This window comes from Anomaloglossus baeobatrachus, chromosome 2 (genome assembly GCF_048569485.1).
Source record: "Anomaloglossus baeobatrachus isolate aAnoBae1 chromosome 2, aAnoBae1.hap1, whole genome shotgun sequence".
Lineage (NCBI taxonomy): Eukaryota > Metazoa > Chordata > Amphibia > Anura > Aromobatidae > Anomaloglossus > Anomaloglossus baeobatrachus.
In genome coordinates, this window is record NC_134354.1 from 769,741,986 (window position 1) to 769,762,382 (window position 20,397).

Sequence of the window (20,397 nt, forward strand, 5' to 3'; positions counted from 1 at the left end):
GAGGAAGACACCCCTTGTTTCTATTCAGGGGCAGTAAACCTCTACGTAGCCTGTCCTGTTGTCAGCGGACAGGATTATATCTCTCTATAAGTCAGTATGATATTGGCGATAATATATAGTTTGGATTGATAATAGATAGTTTGGGATTTAACCGAAAAAGTTCTACTTTGGTCTCATCTGTCCAGAGAATCTTCTTCCACATGCCAAGTGTGGACTCAGTGAGCAGTGGAAGACGATGAGCTGGTCAGAAATAGATCTTTTTGGGCCAAACTTAAAAATCTATATGTGGCAGAAAACTAACACTCCACATCAACCCTGAAAACACCATACCCACAGTCCCATATGGTGGAGGCAGCATCCTGCTGTGGGGAGGCTTTTCTTCAGCAGAGGCAGGGAAGCTGGTCAGAGTTGATGGGAAGATGGAAGTAGCTAAATACAGGACAATCCTGGAGGAAAACCTGTTAGAGGCTGCAAAAGATTTGAGACTGGGGCGTAGGTTCACCTTCAAGCAGAACAACGGCCCTAAACTTCACTGCCAAAGCTACAATGGAGAGTTTAGATCATCGCATATTCATGTGTGTGACGGCCAAGTCACAGTCCAGACCCAAATCCACCTGAAACTGTAACGAGACGGGAAAATTGCTGATCACAGACGTCTCCATCCAATCTCACTGAGCGAGAGCCGTGTGCAAAGAAGAAGGGGAAAATGTAACCTCTAGATGTGCAAAGCTGGAGAGACGTCCCCCAAAAGACTCGATGTAGTAACTGCAGCAAAAGGTGATCCTACAAAGTATGGGCTCAGGGGGCTGAATACAAATGCACATCACAAATTTCAGATTTATGTTTTTGTCATGATTCGCCTCCCTATCCACATGGCTAGGGGCGGAGCCTTCTCTCAGGCCTCACTTCCGGCCCCTGGATGCCTTAAAAGCTGACACTTCCAGTGAACCAGCGCCGGCTATAAGCTTAGCTCTGCTTTGCCTGTGATTGCTGGTCCTGTGAGTGATATCCTGATCTGTCTGTTCGTGTGCCCCCGTGCCCTTGTCTGTGTTCCATCCCCTGGTCGTCCCTCCTGTCCTCTGTCCCCTCTCCTATTTCCCCACTCGGTTGCTTCCTTTGGTACTGACCTTGGCCTGACTTTGACTCCGCTTTTGCTCGTCCCTCCGGTCCTGCTTCTGCCCGTACGGTGTTTGACCCAGCCTGTCTGACTATTCCTTGCATGCTCTGCAGCTCTGCTTCTCAGCTGTGCTGATTAGGCAGTGTATGAGAACGCTGTGCATTTCCTTCCTGGATCTCATTGCTCTGTGTAGTGTATTATGCTACAGAGCTCTGGCTCCCCCTGGTGGCAGCATTACAGTATAGCCGGTCTCAATAGGCTTTATCTCCCATAGGGGGGAAAAAAACAAACAAACGCCATTTAATTCTTGGTAGTGGGATCCAACTTTGCAGGATAACCGACTGTAATGGATCCACTCAGTACTTTGTGCGAGCAAGTAGCCAACCTTACGCAGCTGGTGCAGGATTTGGCTGCAGAGCATCGCACCCTGGTAGCTTCACACAACATTCTGCAGAGTGAGGTTTCTGCTTCTGCGAGGGCCACCTCGGTGGCAGTTACCTCACAAACCGTAGGACAGCATAGTCCCACTGATGTCCAACTGACCTCCCCCGAACCCACGGTGATGCTCCCCGATAAATTCTCGGGGGAGAAAAACCTATTTCGGACATTTAGGGAGAGTTGCAGGCTTCTCTTCACTCTCCGGCCTCGGTCCTCGGGGAATGAGACCCAACGGGTGGGGATCATCATGTCGTTACTTAGAGGGGGGCCCCAGACCTGGGCGTTTTCCCTACCCCCTTCGGCCCCGGAACGGCATTCGGTTGACCTCTTCTTTGACTCCCTCGGGGTGATATATGACGATCCAGACCGTGTACGGGTGGCTGAGGACAGGATCATGTGTCTCACTCAGGGAAACCACACTGCTGAGCTATATTGTTCTGAGTTTCGGCAGTGGTCCACTGAGGTACGATGGAATGATTCTGCACTCAGGTGCCAATTCCGGAGAGGTCTTTTGGACTCCCTGAAAGACGCTTTGGCTCTGCACCCTCCTCCCAGCACCTTGGATGATGCGATGAGGAAAGGCAGTTCGTATGGACCGCAGATTACGGGAAAGAAGGGAAACCATGCGTGGGATTCTGCCCCCTCTACCTAGGGCACCTTCTTTGCCGGCTATGGAACAGATGGAAGTTGGAGCCATCAGTCCAGATGAGGAGAGGAGAAGACGCCGGGATCTCAAGCTGTGCTTCTATTGTGGACACCATGAACACTGGAGGAAAGACTGCCCGGCTTGCCCCTCTGCTAAACAGTCGTCGGGAAACTTCTAAGTCTGGGTAACGGTCGAGGAGGTTGCCCAGACTATCAGGTACCTTTCCTCTCCTCCAATAAGATACTTCTGAATGTCGACCTCCGAGTCAAGGAGTCGGTCTGGTCTGCTACTGCCTTTGTTGACTGTGGGTCCGCTATGAACTTCATTGACTCTGAGTTGGTCCAAAGACTAGAGTTAGGGACAGTGAGGTTAGAAGGACCCATTCAACTCCTGGCAATTGATAAAACACCGCTGCCTCAAAACCTCATTCGGTTTGCTACAGAAAAATTTACTCTGGTGATCGGGTCTCTGCATTCTGAAACTATATCTTGTTTTGTAATGGCCAATCTCCCTGCTGGATTAGTGTTGGGGTATCCATGGTTAAGGTTACATAATCCCGTTATTGATTGGGAGTGTCGTACCATAGTCAAATGGAGTCCTGCTTGTCATAAAAGGTGTTTACAATCTGTACCTGTGTTCTCTGTAAGTCCTGAGGGTCTTCCGGAATACCTGAGGGACTACGGAGACGTATTCTCGGAAACAGAGGCCGAGGTTTTGCCGCCTCATCGCCCATATGACTGTGCCATTGATTTACTTCCCAATACCAAATTGCCCAAGGCCCGTTTATATCACCTCTCGGGTCCAGAAAGGGCTGCTATGAAATCATACATATCTGATAGTATACGTAAAGGGCATATCCGTCCTTCTTCTTCCCCTGTGGCTGCTGGGTTCTTTTTTGTAAAGAAGAAGGACGGAGGATTAAGGCCATGTCTCGATTTCCGAGAATTAAACAAAATTACTGTGAAAAACACGTATCCGCTTCCACTCATCCCTGATCTCTACAACCAACTCTCTGAAGCCCAGTGGTTTACTAAACTAGATCTCAGGGAGGCCTATAATCTTATCCGTATTAGAGAAGGGGATGAGTGGAAAACGGCCTTTCTGACGTCAGAGGGGTTATTCGAGAATTTGGTGATGCCTTTTGGTCTAACAAATGCCCCTGCGGTGTTTCAAAATTTCATCAACGATATCTTCTCTGATTTTCTTGGTCGTTTTGTGGTCATCTATCTCGATGACATTTTGATCTATTCTGCCGATAGAGATACGCATATTATGCATGTTCACTCAGTATTACAGAGATTACGTGATAACCATCTATTTGCCAAGCTTGAAAAATGTGTTTTCTCTGTTCAGGAAATAGCCTTTCTTGGGTTACTCCTTTCTCGTGATGGGTTTAAAATGGACCCAGGAAAGGTGCAGGCTATCGTGGATTGGGTGCAACCCAGGGATATCAAGGCGCTACAACGCTTTTTGGGTTTCGCTAATTATTATCGAAGGTTCATTAAGGGGTTTTCTCAAATTGCCAAGCCATTGACTGACCTTACACGGAAATGGGCGGATCTGCAGAACTGGTCGCAAACGGCTGTCCAGGCCTTTCTTGAGCTAAAGGACCGGTTCATGGCTGCCCCAGTCCTGGTACAGCCTGACCTCGAGGCGCCGTTTGTTGTTGAGGTGGATGCCTCAGAGGTGGGGGTGGGAGCTGTTCTCTCTCAGGGCCCTGCTACTCTGACTAATCTGCGACCATGTGCGTTCTTCTCCAAGAAATTCACTCCAGCTGAGAGGAACTATGATGTGGGTAACCGTGAATTATTGGCGGTAAAGTTGGCATTCGAAGAATGGAGGCATTGTTTGGAGGGTGCTGTTCACCGTATTACTGTCATCACTGATCATAAAAACCTCGCGTATATCGAGTCCGCCAAGAGGTTAATGCCTCGACAAGCGAGGTGGGCTCTTTTCTTTTCTAGATTTCATTTTTGTATTACTTTTCGGCCGGGGTCTAAAAACGTGAGGGCAGATGCACTGTCTCGTAGTTTGGACCCGGTGGCACCTCCAGAGCCTCCTTCCTCCATTCTTCCACGAGGGGTGGTGGTCGCTGCCTTGTCGTCTGAGTTAAAGGCTGAGGTCAGGGAGGCCCAGTCCTCAGCGCCATCTTCCGCTCCAGACACTAAACTGTTTGTCCCTTTGCACCTCCGGTTACGAGTACTTCAAGAGTTCCATGAGTCCGTACTTAGTGGCCATCCTGGAGTTACAGCCACTCGCAGGGCTGTTGCACGACTGTTTTGGTGGCCGTCTCTTCACTCAGATGTTGCTCGGTTTGTGTCTGACTGTGCTACATGTGCCCGTGCTAAGGTATGTCGTAACCGGCCGGCCGGGGAACTGGTTCCATTACCTGTTCCTGAAAGACCATGGACCCACTTGTCCATGGATTTCATTACGGACCTCCCTGTCTCAAATGGTATGACTGTGATCTGGGTGGTGGTGGATCGTTTTAGTAAACAGGCACATTTTGTTCCCCTCTCCGGTCCACCTTCTGCTGCGACCCTTGCCAACCACTTTATTGACCAGGTGGTTCGGTTACATGGGTTGCCCCTGAATATTGTGTCTGACAGGGGGGTACAATTCATTTCTCGGTTTTGGAGGGCCTTTTGCAGGCGGTTGGGAATTGAGTTGTCCTTCTCGTCCGCCTATCATCCCGAGTCCAATGGGCAGACGGAAAGGACGAATCAGACCCTTGAGCAAATCCTGCGGTGCTTGGTTTCTGCTCAGCAGGAGGATTGGTGTACGTTTTTGCCCCTTGCAGAGTTTGCATTCAATAGCGGAGTCCATCAGTCTACGGGAACTTCTCCCTTTTTCTGTAATTACGGGTTTCACCCTCACTTCGGGACCTTCTCTAGAGTGGATTCGGGGTGTCCAGGGGCCGACTCCATCATTCAGCATCTGGGGGAGGTGTGGAAGGAGGTACGGCGGTGCATCGTGACGGCTCAACAGTCCCAGAAACGCCAAGCGGACAAACGCCATTCTCTGGGACCCCCCTTTCAGGTGGGGGACAAAGTGTGGCTGTCCACTCGGAATATCAGGCTCAGGGTTCCGTCTGCTAAGTTGGGTCCTAAGTTTATAGGGCCCTATGAGATTATCGAAGTGATCAACCCGGTGGCCTTTCGGTTGCAACTGCCCCAGACCTTGCGTATTCCCAATGTATTTCATACCTCCTTGCTTAAGCCATTTGTCCCTTCGGTGGTGGATTCTCAGACCCCTCCGGCTCCGATACTGGTGGACGGTGAGGAGGTGTACGAAGTTCAGCGTATTATCGACTCTCATTGGGTTCGTAGTTCTCTCCAGTATCTGATTCATTGGAAGGGTTACGGTCCGGAGGACCGGTCCTGGGTGCCGGCTCGCTCCGTGCGGGCCGATCGGTTAATTGCGGCTTTCCACCGGAAGTATCCTGGGAAGCCTGGGGGTCCGGTGGCCCCCCCTTGAGGAGGGGGTACTGTCATGATTCGCCTCCCTATCCACATGGCTAGGGGGCGGAGCCTTCTCTCAGGCCTCACTTCCGGCCCCTGGATGCCTTAAAAGCTGACACTTCCAGTGAACCAGCGCCGGCTATAAGCTTAGCTCTGCTTTGCCTGTGATTGCTGGTCCTGTGAGTGATATCCTGATCTGTCTGTTCCTGTGCCCCCGTGCCTTTGTCTGTGTTCCATCCCCTGGTCGTCCCTCCTGTCCTCTGTCCCCTCTCCTATTTCCCCACTCTGTTGCTTCCTACGGTACTGACCTTGGCCTGACTTTGACTCCGCTTTTGCTCGTCCCTCCGGTCCTGCTTCTGCCCGTACGGTGTTTGACCCAGCCTGTCTGACTATTCCTTGCATGCTCTGCAGCTCTGCTTCTCAGCTGTGCTGATTAGGCAGTGTATGAGAACGCTGTGCATTTCCTTCCTGGATCTCATTGCTCTGTGTAGTGTTGTATGCTGCAGAGCTCTGGCTCCCCCTGGTGGCAGCATTACAGTTTTTTTAAAATATTTAGAAAACCAGGAATCATTTCCTTTACACTTCACAAATACTTGTTACTTAGTGTTAGTGCATCACATAAAATCCCAATAAAATACATTTAAGTTTGTGGGTGTAATGTAAAAGAAATGTGGGAAAAGTTCACGGGGTATGAATACTTTTACAAGGTACTGTACATAGATAGATAGATAGGGGGATAGATAGAGGGATAGATAGATAGAGGGATAGATAGATAGATGGATAGAGGGATAGATAGATAGATAGAGGGATAGATAGATAGATAGATAGATAGATAGATAGAGGGATAGATAGAGGGATAGATAGATAGATAGATAGATACATAGATAGATTGATAGGGGGATAGATAGAGGGATAGATAGATAGATAGATGGATAGAGGGATAGATAGATAGAGGGATGGATAGATAGATAGATTGATAGAGGGATAGATAGATAGATAGATAGATAGAGGGATAGATAGAGGGATAGATAGATAGATTGATAGAGAGATAGATAGATAGAGGGATGGATAGATAGATAGATTGATAGAGGGATAGATAGATAGAAACTAACATACCTATAAACCAGTCGTAAATCCAGAGTGTCTTACACAGCCGCACTCATTACAAGGTATATACACATGAGGTATATAGAAAAAAAAAAAATGACCTCATTCACAATCAGCAGCTGGAACATCCAAGGCCTGAGCACCTCGCCCTTTGGATGTAAAACAAATGACCCCGACTTTATTCAAAGACTGAAGAATATAGACATTCAGATCCTCCTGGAAACATGGACCAGAGCTGAAAACGAATCTCTGGTGCCAATCGGATACAGGGAAATCTCTGTCCCTGCCCTTAAAAATAAAAACACCAAACAGGGCCGCTGCTCAGGAGGAATATTGATCTGGTATAAAGAAGAGCTCCACCAGTACATCAAACCAGTGAAGAGAGGAGGCAGCCACATATGGATCAGAATCAGCAGCTCCATCCTCACCTCTCAGTCCGATGTCTACCTCTGCACCACCTATATACCACCGCCAGAGTCCCCCTACTTCAATCCAGACAGCTTTGAGATCTTACAAGAAGAAGCCACCCATTATCAGGTCCTGGGCAAAGTTCTCATCTTTGGAGACCTCAATGCAAGAACAGGGAGAGAAAAAGACTTTCTGACCACAGATGGAAACATCTACATATTTGGGGCAGAGAATGACAGTCACGACTCAGAACACTCAGAGAGAAACAGCTATGACAGTACAGTCAACAAAAGTGGCAAAAAGCTCCTGAACTTATGTAGAAGTTTAGGTCTTCATATTCTTAATGGACGTACAAAGGGAGACTCACTGGGAAGATATACACTAAACTCCCATGTAGGAAGGAGTGTAGTAGACTACGCCATTACAGATATGGACCTGGCAAATATTAGCGCCTTCATAGTCACCCCACAAACGCACCTGTCAGACCACAGCCAACTTCTCCTGTTCATAAAATCTACAGAGAAACCATCCACATAAAAGCCACAGCAGAGCAGCCTCTACAACCGACCTCCATCCTATAAATGGTCCAAGACGTCAGAAATAAAATATAAAGAGGCTCCCAACAGACCGGAATTACAGGAGATGCTCCACAACTTCTACAGCTACAAGTATAAGTCAAACCCAGAAGGAGTGAATCAAGCTGCAAAAGACCTCAACAAAATATTCCACACCATGGCCAAATTGTCCGACCTCAAACAAGTCAACTACAAGAGGCCAAAAGAAAAGCAGATCAATGGTTGGTTTGACAAAGAGTGTAAAGCCGTTCGAAAGACCCTGAGAACAGCCTCAAACAATAAACACAGAGACCCCAACAACCGAGACCTGAGGGAAGCCTATGACACCATACAAAAGCAGTACAAAACCATCCTCAGGAGGAAGAAGCAGAGCTACATCTCTACCAAACTTAGCCAACTCCAAGACGCCCTCCAAGACAACTCCTTCTGGGAAATATGGAGCCACATGGACACAAAGAGCAAGAAAAAGAATGACACCCATATCCAAAATGGCAACATCTGGCTCCAGTACTTCAGAGACCTCTACAAAGACATCCCAAAAGAAGGACTAAGCCGAGAGCAGGAAAACATAACATCAAAACTAAAGGCAATGGAAGAGAAAATCAAAAACTTCCAAAACCCACTGGACACACCAATTACATTACAGGAAGTTGCAGAGAAAACCACTTCCATAAAGTGTAAAAAATCTAGTGGTCTGGATGGAATCCCCCCAGAGATGTTGAAGTACAGCCCACCAAAAATTCAAGCTGCAATGCTTAAACTGTTCAACATTGTGCTGAGTGGTGGTTACTTCCCTCGTACCTGGAACCAAGGACTCATTACACCGATCCACAAGAGTGGGGACAGGTATGACCCTGCCAACTACAGAGGCATATGTGTCAGCAGTAACTTGGGAAAACTGTTCAACAGCATCCTAAACAAAAGGATCATCAGTTTTCTTACCGAGCACAATGTCCTGAGCAAAAGCCAAGCAGGGTTCGTGCCAAACCACCGCACCACGGACCACATCTACACCCTGCACAGTCTCATTCAGAGCCACGTCCACAATACAAAGCATGGGAAGATATATGCCTGCTTTGTAGACTTTAAAAAGGCCTTTGACTCAGTGTGGCACCCGGGCTTGTTCTTAAAAATGCTGGAAAGCAGAATAGGAGGAAAGACCTACGATGTCATCAAAAGCTCCTACACCGAGAACCTCTGCAGTGTGAGTGTGAATGGTAGAAGAACGGCTTATTTCCAGCAGAGCCGAGGAGTCAGACAGGGCTGCAGCCTAAGTCCAACGCTCTTCAATATTTACATCAATGAGCTGGCTACTGCTCTAGAATCTTCAACTGCTCCAGGTCTCACACTCCATGACGCCCAGGTGAAATTCTTGCTCTATGCAGATGACCTACTGCTGGTGTCACCAACCGAGAAAGGTCTCCAAGACAACCTACAAATCTTGGAGAAATTCAGCTCCACATGGGCACTACCAATCAATCTAAAGAAAACCAACATCATGGTGTTCCAGAAGAGAAAAAGAAGATTTGACCAGCATCCTTCATTTGTCGTAAACGGCTGCACTCTAACAGGAACAGGCAAATACACCTACTTGGGCCTGGAAATTCACCAGTCAGGGAGCTTCAAACAAGCCATAGAGACCCTGAAAAACAAGGCCTGCAAAACCTTTTATGCCATCCGAAGGAAATTGTATCATCTGAAGCCACCAGTGAGGGTCTGGCTAAAAATCTTCGATTCCATCATTGCCCCAATCCTCCTGTACGGCAGCGAAGTCTGGGGCCCTCACACTTACCCAGATTGGTCAAGGTGGGATTCCAGCCCAACAGAAATATTCCATCTGGAATTCTGTAAGCACCTTCTCCAGGTCCATCGAAGCACCTCCAACAGTGCCTGTCGAGCTGAGCTGGGCAGATTCCCTCTACACCTAGCAGCTCTGAAGAGGTCACTATCATTTCAGGCTCACCTACAGAGTAGCAATCCAAGCTCCCATCACCACAAAGCTCTGATATATATACGTGGGCCAGATGAACCAGGACCCCGGGCACAGCCCTCCCAAACCCAACTGGACAAAATAACCAATCACAGCAGCCTGACAAGAACCAGAATCAGGAAGATGGTAGACGAGGGCCAGGAGAGGTATGTCAGTGACTGGACCGACATCAACACCTCACAGAAACTGACCACGTACCAGAGACTACAGAGAGACTACAGACTGGCCCCATATCTGGAAAAACTCCCGGACCCCAGAGACCGCAGGACCCTGAGCCGATATAGACTCAGTGCCCACAGTCTAGCCATCGAATCCGGCCGACACAAGCAGAGCTACAAGCCCAGGGAGGACAGACTGTGCCAACACTGTGACCTGGAGGCCCTGGAGGATGAAACCCACTTCCTGCTACACTGCACCAAGTACTCAGCAGTGAGGGACACTCACTTCAGGAGACTCTCCCATCTCTTCCCGGATTTCAGCTCCATGAAGGAGGAAGAGAAAATATATATCCTGCTGGGGGAAGAAGAGAGCGCAGTGGAGATAGCAGCGCGGTATGTGAGCGAATGTCATAGACTTCCAGAAAGAGAACTATGATAAGCCATGGACTCCCATAGCCCCCCATCCCAGATGTGGCCCCCCTAATCCCCACCCTGGATATGCCCCATCCACCGTTACCACAGTCCCCACCGTGGATATGCCCCATCATAAGCCATGGACTTCCATAGCCCCCCATCCCAGATGTGGCCCCCCCCAATCCCCACCCTGGATATGCCCCATCCACCGTTCCTACAGTCCCCACCCTGGATATGCCCCATCCACCGTTCCTACAGTCCCCACCCTGGATATGCCCCATCATAAGCCATGGACTTCCATAGCCCCCATCCTAGAAGTGCCCCCACAGTCCCCACCCTGGATGTGCCCCATCCATCCTTCCTACAGTCCCCACCCACCATCCCCACAGCCCCAGTCCCTAATGTACACTTGCTTTGGCAAAACTAATTTGTATTTGGTCCTGCCAATAAAGCTTATTTGATTTGATTTCATTTGATAGATAGATAGAGGGATAGATAGAGGGATAGATAGAGGGACGGATAGATAGATAGATAGAGGGATATGTGTCGCCCTGGGCAAGCCAGGGGACACAGGACACAACACCACCACACCCCACACCCCAGGTAGGAACACCACAGTCAGACCACAAATCCTTGTTGCCCTCTTCCAGAGACTGTTGATGCACACCAGGGGGTGGGCCAGGCGGTTGGCTCCGCCCACCGAGGAGGTCACAGTGCTGGAGGAGGGAGGAAACCAGGCAGTCAGCTCAGAGACGAGCTTGAGTAGGGAGTTTTAGCCCAGGCAGGGCTTGAGTGAACATCGAGATAGCCCCAGGCAGGGCAAGTGTGAGGAGCGAAGGAGAGTAAAAGTAAACAGCAAAGTGGAAAGTGACAGAAAAGCCTGAAGGTCCGTGACTGTGTGTCCGGACGGAACCAGCAAGGTTGACAACGACGGTGGCTGTCCGGAGTGGGACGGTTCGGAGGTTCCTGGAAGGACCCCGTTGGCTGTGTGCCCGGTGGTCTGGAGCAGTGTTCCGAAGGACAGTCAGCACCAGGACAGGGGCCTTTCGGACCCCAGCAGGGCTAGGAGTCGTCAGATCTGCTAAATCCGTTAGTGAAGGGGACGTAGATCTCCCAGCAACAAAGTCCCGATTGACGGCAACAGCCCGACCATTACCGGGGAGACACCGCCACCGCCAAGGCACCAGTTTCCCCAGGGCCAGCGCCTGCGGGCAAAGTGTAGAGCTCCTCCGGCCCAGATTGCAGTCGGGGAGCGGGTAACCGGAGGGAATCCACCGCTACCATCATCAGAACACAAGGTGCAGGGAAGAGAGACATCACCGTTAACTACCGGGGAAGCAAGTGCAGCCGTCTGTGGGACCGTCCTACCAGCCGTTGGTTTATCGTACAAACTGTGTCCGTGTCTCAGGCTGAGTGAGTACCACAGTGCCGCAAGGCACAGCGCTGCCCCCGCGTCCCTGCGCCCTCCAGGCCCTACCCTTTACATCTCTTCACCGGGCCCCGGGATCACCAACCCCTACCCACGGAGGGGCAACACAACACCTGGCTGCTCCAATCACCATCCCCGGGACCCCCACACTGAGCAGCGGTGGTGCCATCACCACAACCGTGGGTGGCGTCACGAACTATAATCCCAACAAACACCCCCCCTTTCACTCACGGGCGAGGAGTGTCGCTCGAGACACCCCGGGATCCGGCCCGCAGCTCGAGCCACCAGGAGCAACTGCCGGACCCGAGCAGAAGGGGTAAGCGCGGTGTGCTGACACCCTCCTCCCCGCCCGCGACAACTTGGCGTCACGAACAGGATCTTACCGCTCTGCCGTCAGGTAGAGGTGCGCCTTGTTACAGCCGGAGGTATCCGGCAGAAAAATTTCAGAAGCCGCCATCTTTGGCGCGAAAAGTTCCCGCTCGAGCGTCTTCTCGAGCAGTGGAGGCGCGAAGGCCAAAACCCCGCCCCGAGAGAGGAGGGGCCGAAAAGAGTTAAGGGGGACGTGATGGCGGCCGGCCGCATGTAGCTGCGGCTATACAAGCAGGGACGCCAGGACCCTGCGGCCATTGACTGGTTCCTGGAAGAGGCCACTGCTAAAGATGCTGAGTCCGACCAACAACACCGTGGTCCCCGCGCCCGGCATGGCGGCGTGGGTGGAAGTCCGGACCGCCCAGCAAAGCAGCCGTCTGCAGGTCCGCATGCAGCTCCTCCTGGAGGAGTGGGAGGCCGACATGGTGGAAGCGGTGGCTGCTATGCGGAGATGCGAGGTGGAGGAAGATTTGGAGGAACGGGTAAGAGACCCACGTCCCTGTATTCCAGAGGGATCGGCCGCTGCGGCTGAGGGGCCCGGCCTACACCCGTTCACCCTGCTGCCTCTCCCGCTACCCGCGTTAGCTGCTGCTGCCCCGCCACTAGGCCCGCTACCACCACCACCGGTAGCGGTACCCTGCCAATCCGCCCCGGCGGACCGACCTGCAGCAGAAGCTCATGACCACCCTGAACCGCTTCTATGGAAGAAGCCAAAGGCTGAGCCCGTCAGCAAAGATGCACCGGAGGCACGGCGGGGATGCAGCTGCCAGGAGGCAGAGGAGGCCATGTCACAGCGGGGTCCCTCATTATTGAAAGTGCCGGTCGTAGCCGACACGGAGGGACTCTGGCTGGGTCCGTCCCCCGCACACGCTGAACCGGAGCAAACAGAAAGTACTCCCGGCTGGGAGCGGCGGCAACAGCAGCTGCGCAGGGAGATCGATGCCCGAGAGGGGTGTAGAGCGGATGTGCATGCCCGCATGTATATGGAAGAAGATCGCCTGCAGCGAGCTACCATTGGGGTCCAGAGCGGTGCACCATGTGAAGGTGGCACTAGAGCCCCACGAGTGAGAATGGACTGCTGAGCCGCAAAAGGCAGCGGAGTGCCGCTGCACAGTCCCCGTTGGGACCACCTGCTTGTTTGTTGTTTGAAAGTTATACTGAAAATGAGAATGATAAGGAAAATGATTATACCGAGTTTTCACCTGATTGTCTGCTGTGATTAGCAACCGGCAGGAGCCGGCACCGTTGTCCCCGTGGGGACCGTTCAAAGTTTAAAAATGCATGGGAACTATCAATGGACAAGCCCGTGAACTCTGCAGGGCAACCACAAACGTTAGTGGCTTGTAAATATGTTGGGTACCGTTACCGTTTCCGCAATGCCGCCTCCGGAGAGGCAGGTTGGAGGGAGGGCCCTGAGCAGAGCAGGCCAGGGCCCAGCCACCAAAGGGACCGGTGGCTACCCTCTGGAGGGCAAGGACAGATCCCGCTCGGGTGACTTGTGCTGGACTGTGGGTCAAGGGGTGCTGCCTGGGTTTTAGGGGCAGCATCAGGGCCAGGTTACTTGGGTGGGAGAGAGCGGAAACCGTGACCGTACACCGTTGTAACGTTTAAAGTAAAATGTGCCTCCCGTCTTGGGAAGAGTTATTGAAATGTTTTGTTTAACCCTGTTATCCCCTTTTTACAGAAAAATAAAACCGGTGTAGGACGGCAGCCCGCGGACGGTCTGCATTTTGCTAAGGGGGAATGTGTCGCCCTGGGCAAGCCAGGGGACACAGGACACAACACCACCACACCCCACACCCCAGGTAGGAACACCACAGTCAGACCACAAATCCTTGTTGCCCTCTTCCAGAGACTGTTGATGCACACCAGGGGGTGGGCCAGGCGGTTGGCTCCGCCCACCGAGGAGGTCACAGTGCTGGAGGAGGGAGGAAACCAGGCAGTCAGCTCAGAGACGAGCTTGAGTAGGGAGTTTTAGCCCAGGCAGGGCTTGAGTGAACATCGAGATAGCCCCAGGCAGGGCAAGTGTGAGGAGCGAAGGAGAGTAAAAGTAAACAGCAAAGTGGAAAGTGACAGAAAAGCCTGAAGGTCCGTGACTGTGTGTCCGGACGGAACCAGCAAGGTTGACAACGACGGTGGCTGTCCGGAGTGGGACGGTTCGGAGGTTCCTGGAAGGACCCCGTTGGCTGTGTGCCCGGTGGTCTGGAGCAGTGTTCCGAAGGACAGTCAGCACCAGGACAGGGGCCTTTCGGACCCCAGCAGGGCTAGGAGTCGTCAGATCTGCTAAATCCGTTAGTGAAGGGGACGTAGATCTCCCAGCAACAAAGTCCCGATTGACGGCAACAGCCCGACCATTACCGGGGAGACACCGCCACCGCCAAGGCACCAGTTTCCCCAGGGCCAGCGCCTGCGGGCAAAGTGTAGAGCTCCTCCGGCCCAGATTGCAGTCGGGGAGCGGGTAACCGGAGGGAATCCACCGCTACCATCATCAGAACACAAGGTGCAGGGAAGAGAGACATCACCGTTAACTACCGGGGAAGCAAGTGCAGCCGTCTGTGGGACCGTCCTACCAGCCGTTGGTTTATCGTACAAACTGTGTCCGTGTCTCAGGCTGAGTGAGTACCACAGTGCCGCAAGGCACAGCGCTGCCCCCGCGTCCCTGCGCCCTCCAGGCCCTACCCTTTACATCTCTTCACCGGGCCCCGGGATCACCAACCCCTACCCACGGAGGGGCAACACAACACCTGGCTGCTCCAATCACCATCCCCGGGACCCCCACACTGAGCAGCGGTGGTGCCATCACCACAACCGTGGGTGGCGTCACGAACTATAATCCCAACAAACACCCCCCCTTTCACTCACGGGCGAGGAGTGTCGCTCGAGACACCCCGGGATCCGGCCCGCAGCTCGAGCCACCAGGAGCAACTGCCGTACCCGAGCAGAAGGGGTAAGCGCGGTGTGCTGACACCCTCCTCCCCGCCCGCGACAGATAGATAGAGGGATAGATAGAGGGACGGATAGATAGATAGATAGAGGGATAGATAGATAGAGGGATAGATAGATAGAGGGATGGATAGATAGAGGGATGGATAGATAGAGGGATGGATAGATAGAGGGATGGATAGATAGAGGGATGGATAGATAGAGGGATAGAGGGATATATAGAGGGATAGATAGAGAAATAGATAGATAGATAGATAGATAGAGGGATAGATAGATAGATGGATGGATAGATATATAGATAGAGGGATAGATAGAGGGATGGATAGATAGATAGATAGAGGGATGGATAGATAGAGGGATAGATAGATAGATAGGTAAAGAGAGTATCATGGTCCTCTCTCTTGAAGATTAGTGACAGGCTCAGGTTCAGAGTCACTTTTGTACCATCTGAGACTCTATACATTAAATGTGTTTTTTACTTTTGGCATGCACAGGGTTAATTTTATTTTAATATTTTTTTGCTAGCTGCACGTTCATTACCTTGGATCAGGTGTTTCCGCTGATAACCACTCCCAACCTTGATAAATACCCTCTGCTCCCAGCAGAGGGCGCCGGTTATTGAGAATTCATTCTGAAGCTTGGTCTGGAGCGGGAAGGAGGTGTTCACTGCTGCTGTCTTTTGTGATGTGGTGTGGATATACCCTGTTGTCTAGTTACCTTCTCCTTGCCTTATTTACTCACTATACTCCTTTTTGTAGTCCCCCTGGTGTTTGCTTTTGGGGTGCGTGAGTTTTGTTGCCCCCCCCCCCCCAGTCTGTGTTGTTTGTCGGTGGGGATTTGTGACTACAGTCCCAGCCCGTCCCTTGGGTGGTGGTTGTGGAGAGTATTACATCAGGGCCTTGGACAGTAGATAGGGACACGCTGGAGGCCCAGACCTGACTACCATTGAGTGCACCTCTGGGTTGAGGGTCAGCTTAGGGTACTATCTAGTCTGAGGGCCAGTGCAGGGATTCCCATCCAGTCACATCATAGTCACCAGCGTGACAGATAGATGGATAAATAGATAGAGGGATGGATAGATGGATAGATAGATAGATAGATAGATAGAAGGGTAGATAGATATATATGGAAGTGATAGAGATAAATGACAGATAGATTCTTCTTGTATTGGGCAGGGTTAATTTAACCCCTTCACGACCTTGGATTATAGGTACGTGCAAGATCATGTCTAACCCCTTTGATTTGAGCTCATGCACAGACCTGCATTTTTCCCTGCACATGTCAGCTGATCTGATCAGCCAACATGTGCAGCTAACAGGCGCCTGTTAACTAGTTAAAGCCTGCTGTTAATCTCTGATAGCAGGATTTAATGTATGCATGTGGGGAGCGCATCATTTCCTGTCACCATCAATGGCCCCTTGAAGTAATCACGGGGCGCCGATGGGTTGTTATGGCAGCCAGGGGTCAGCTGATGACCCTGTCACTGTCATGATGAACTTCCTGTGAACAGCGGCTGCGAGCGACATTCATAGGAAGTCATCATTTCTGCTGTACAGTGCAGGGCGGAGGCTGATGATGATGAGGCTGAAGCATTTCTATGAGCAGCAGCGATCGCAGTGTATCAGCTTCAAGTCCCTTAAGGGGACTAATAAAAACAAGAAAAAGCTCTGATCACTGCTGTTAGAGGCAAATACTGGCTGTATGACACAGCTGACACCTGCTTCGTGGGGAGCACACACCTGAGCCATGACGTCGACGTATGTCGTGGAGTGGGAAGGTCTTAAAGGGGTTGTGTCCTGACCCTTTAATAATGGTGACCAGCCTGCCATCAGTGATGTCCCTACTGGAAGGTCAGGAGAGGAGCAGATCAGGACATACATTCCTTTGGGGGAAAAACCCTTTACCCCCAATATCTGTGCAATCCTACTACACTTCACAGGGGAGCTGTATAATTTCCTATGGTGTGAGCTCCCTCTAGTGGTGACTCAAGGTAGAGAGAATTTTATTATTTACTTTCAGGCTTTGGGAAGAAGGGATGTGGAGCTCTGAATGTCCATAAAATTTCTCCTCTGTGGGGGGCAAAGACCCCTCTATGGCTACTAATTGTAGAGATATATAGAGAAAAAAAATATATATATATTTATATACTGTATGTGTGTGTGTACATATATACCGAATATATATATATATATATATATATATATATACAGGGTGGTCCAAAAGTAGGTGGACAGTATGTGTAATAGGGTTATGAAGGGGGAGATTTATCAAACATGGAGTGAAGTGAAACTGACTCAGTTGCCCTTAGCAACCAATCAGATTCCACCTTTCATTTTCCAAAGAGTCTGTGAAGAATGAGAAGTGGACTCTGATTGGTTGCTAAGGGCAACTGAGTCAGCTTCACTTTACACCATGTTTGATAACCCTATTACAACACATACTGTCCACCTACATTTGGACCACCCTGTATATATATATATATATATATATATATATATATAATTTTTTTTTTTTTTTCAAAAAATGTGCAATATTGATGTTTATTAGCTATACACGCCTTGTAATATCTGTGTTTGGGAAAGCTGGGTGTCAAACAATATGGCCGTCACTATCCACGGTGGAATTCTGTTATGTAGACATCCGACCTATGTATAAGTAGGGGGACCTGTCATCCAGGACTCTCACAAAGCCCAGTGATAACAAACATGGCCGTCCTTACATAACCCTTCATTGTCTATTACTGTATATCTAGACAGACTTGGAATTCAGGAGCCTGGGAAAGCTGGGTGACAATCAACAGGGTTTAGCTTACATCAATCAGAAAGGAATGCCGAATGATGGACCTACTTATATATTATGTATTGCTTATGTATTATTAGGCAGGCCTGTCACTCAGGAGCTTGAAAAAGCTGGGTGATAACTGCTCTGGCTTCTCACATCACTCACAGGTGAGACCTGAATGGTAAAACTATCCTAGTACATGGAGATACATCTCTGCTTAAGGATAGATCTTAAGCATCAATGCACACCTGTCATTCAGGAGTCTTGGAAAGATGGGTGACACTGACAACCAAAATGGCTCGTCTTACACCCCAGAATATGAATCCTGACTCAAAGACTTACCTAGCTATGTACGTACGTCCCTGAATAGATTATTATTGTATTACTAAGCAGACTTGCCATTCAGGAACCTAGGAAAGCAGGGCTACAACTAATATGGCCAACATAAAAGAGCCACACAGCAATCTATAATCTACCATAAAATGTAGTCATAGCCCGCTACCCTCAATCACTTATTATTGTCTAACTAGACACAGACGTGTCATTCAGGAGCTGAGGAAAGCTGGGTGACAACAGATATGGCTGCCTTTATATCATTCACAGCTGAATCGAGAGAGAAAAATAACCTTGTAATGTACATTCATAACCCTATCAAACTATAACTAGACAGTTTTCACTCTCAGGAGTCCAGAAAAGCTGAGTGACAGCCAAAATATTAAGGTATAATGAGACATAGTTGTCTGTGAGTAGCCTGGGAAAGCTGGATGACAACCAATATGGCCATACTCATATCACCCACTATATTATGCAGTATAGGGTTATAACTGTCTTACACATATCACCATATATCAAGGCAGAAATGACATTCAGGAGCCTGGGAAAGCAGGGTGACAAATCATCTCCTATCCATATAACATAAGGCTTTAACCTGTTTATAATTGTTACTGTGCTGTAGACAGGCCTGATATTCAGGAATATAGGAAATCTGGGTGATGCACCCCCATATTGCTTGTCACTCAGCCTTCCTGCAATGTCATCACCAGTACATAGAGGTACAGTACACAGCGATGTCATCACCAGTACATAGATATAGTACACGGCACAGAGCGATGTCATCACCAGTACATAGATACAGTAAACAGCAATGTCATCACCAGTACATAGATACAGTACACAGCGCACAGCAATGTCATCACCAGTACATAGATACAGTACATGGCACACAGAGAAGTCATCACCAGTACATAGATACAGTACACAGCACACAGTAATGTCATCACCAGTGCATAGATACAGTACACAGCACACAGCAATGTCACCAGTGCATAGATACAGTACACAGCAAAGTCATCACCAGTACATAGATACAGTACACGGCACACAACTAAGTCATCACCAGTACATAGATACAGCACATGGCACACAGCAATGTCAATACCAGTACATAGATACAGTACACAGCACACAGCTAAGTCATCACCAGTACATAGATACAGTACACAGCACACAGTAATGTCATCACCAGTGCATAGATACAGTACACAGCACACAGCAATGTCACCAGTGCATAGATACAGTACACAGCAAAGTCATCACCAGTACATAGATACAGTACGCGGCACACAGCTAAGTCATCACCAGTACATAGATACAGCACATGGCACACAGCAATGTCATCACCAGTGCATATATACAGTACACGGCACACAGCTAGGTCATCACCAGTACATAGATACAGCACATGGCACACAGCAATGTCATCACCAGTACATAGATAAAGTACACAGCACACAGCAATGTCATCACCAGTACATAGATACAGTACACGGCACACAGTGATGTCATCATCAGTACATAGATACAGTACACGGCACACAAGATGCCCCTTGTGCATAGATAATGCCTCAGCCGTACAATCAGTGCTGTGTGGGGAGAGGCTCAATGTCTAAAGGAAATTACTAGCAAAGTTACACAAAGTCATTATTATGTGGAGATTGTCAGCCACAATCAATGGAAGCAAAGATAAAACCAATGGAAACTAGTGATGTCTCTGAGCTATAGACGAGGCGTGATAGATAGAGGGATGGATAGATAGATAGAAGGATAAATGGATAGATAGAAGGATAGATGGATAGATAGAAGGATAAAAAGATAGATAGAGGGATGGATAGCTAGAGGGATAGATAGATAGAGGGATAGATAGAGGGATAGATAGATAGATAGAGGGATAGATAGATAGATAGATAGATAGAGGGATAGATAGATAGATAGATAGATAGATAGAGGGATAGATAGATAGATAGAGGGATAGAGGGATAGATAGATAGATAGATAGATAGATAGATAGATAGATAGATAGATAGATAGATAGATAGATAAAGGGATAGATAGAGGGATAGATAGATGGATAGAGGGATAGATAGAGGGATAGAGGGATGGATAGATAGATAGATAGAGGGATAGATAGAGGGATAGATAGATAGATAGATAGATAGATAGAGGGATGGATAGAGGGATAGATAGAGGGATAGAGGGATAGATAGATAGAGGGATAGATAGAT

At 49.4% G+C, this 20,397-nt stretch overlaps 1 protein-coding gene across 10 annotated transcripts in view; it reads right to left on the reverse strand.

The window, feature by feature from the left end:
* Nucleotides 1-20,397, reverse strand: part of DLG2 (discs large MAGUK scaffold protein 2) — a 1,610,676-nt gene that overhangs the window by 228,422 nt on the left and 1,361,857 nt on the right. The gene's annotated exons all lie outside the window — the stretch shown is intronic.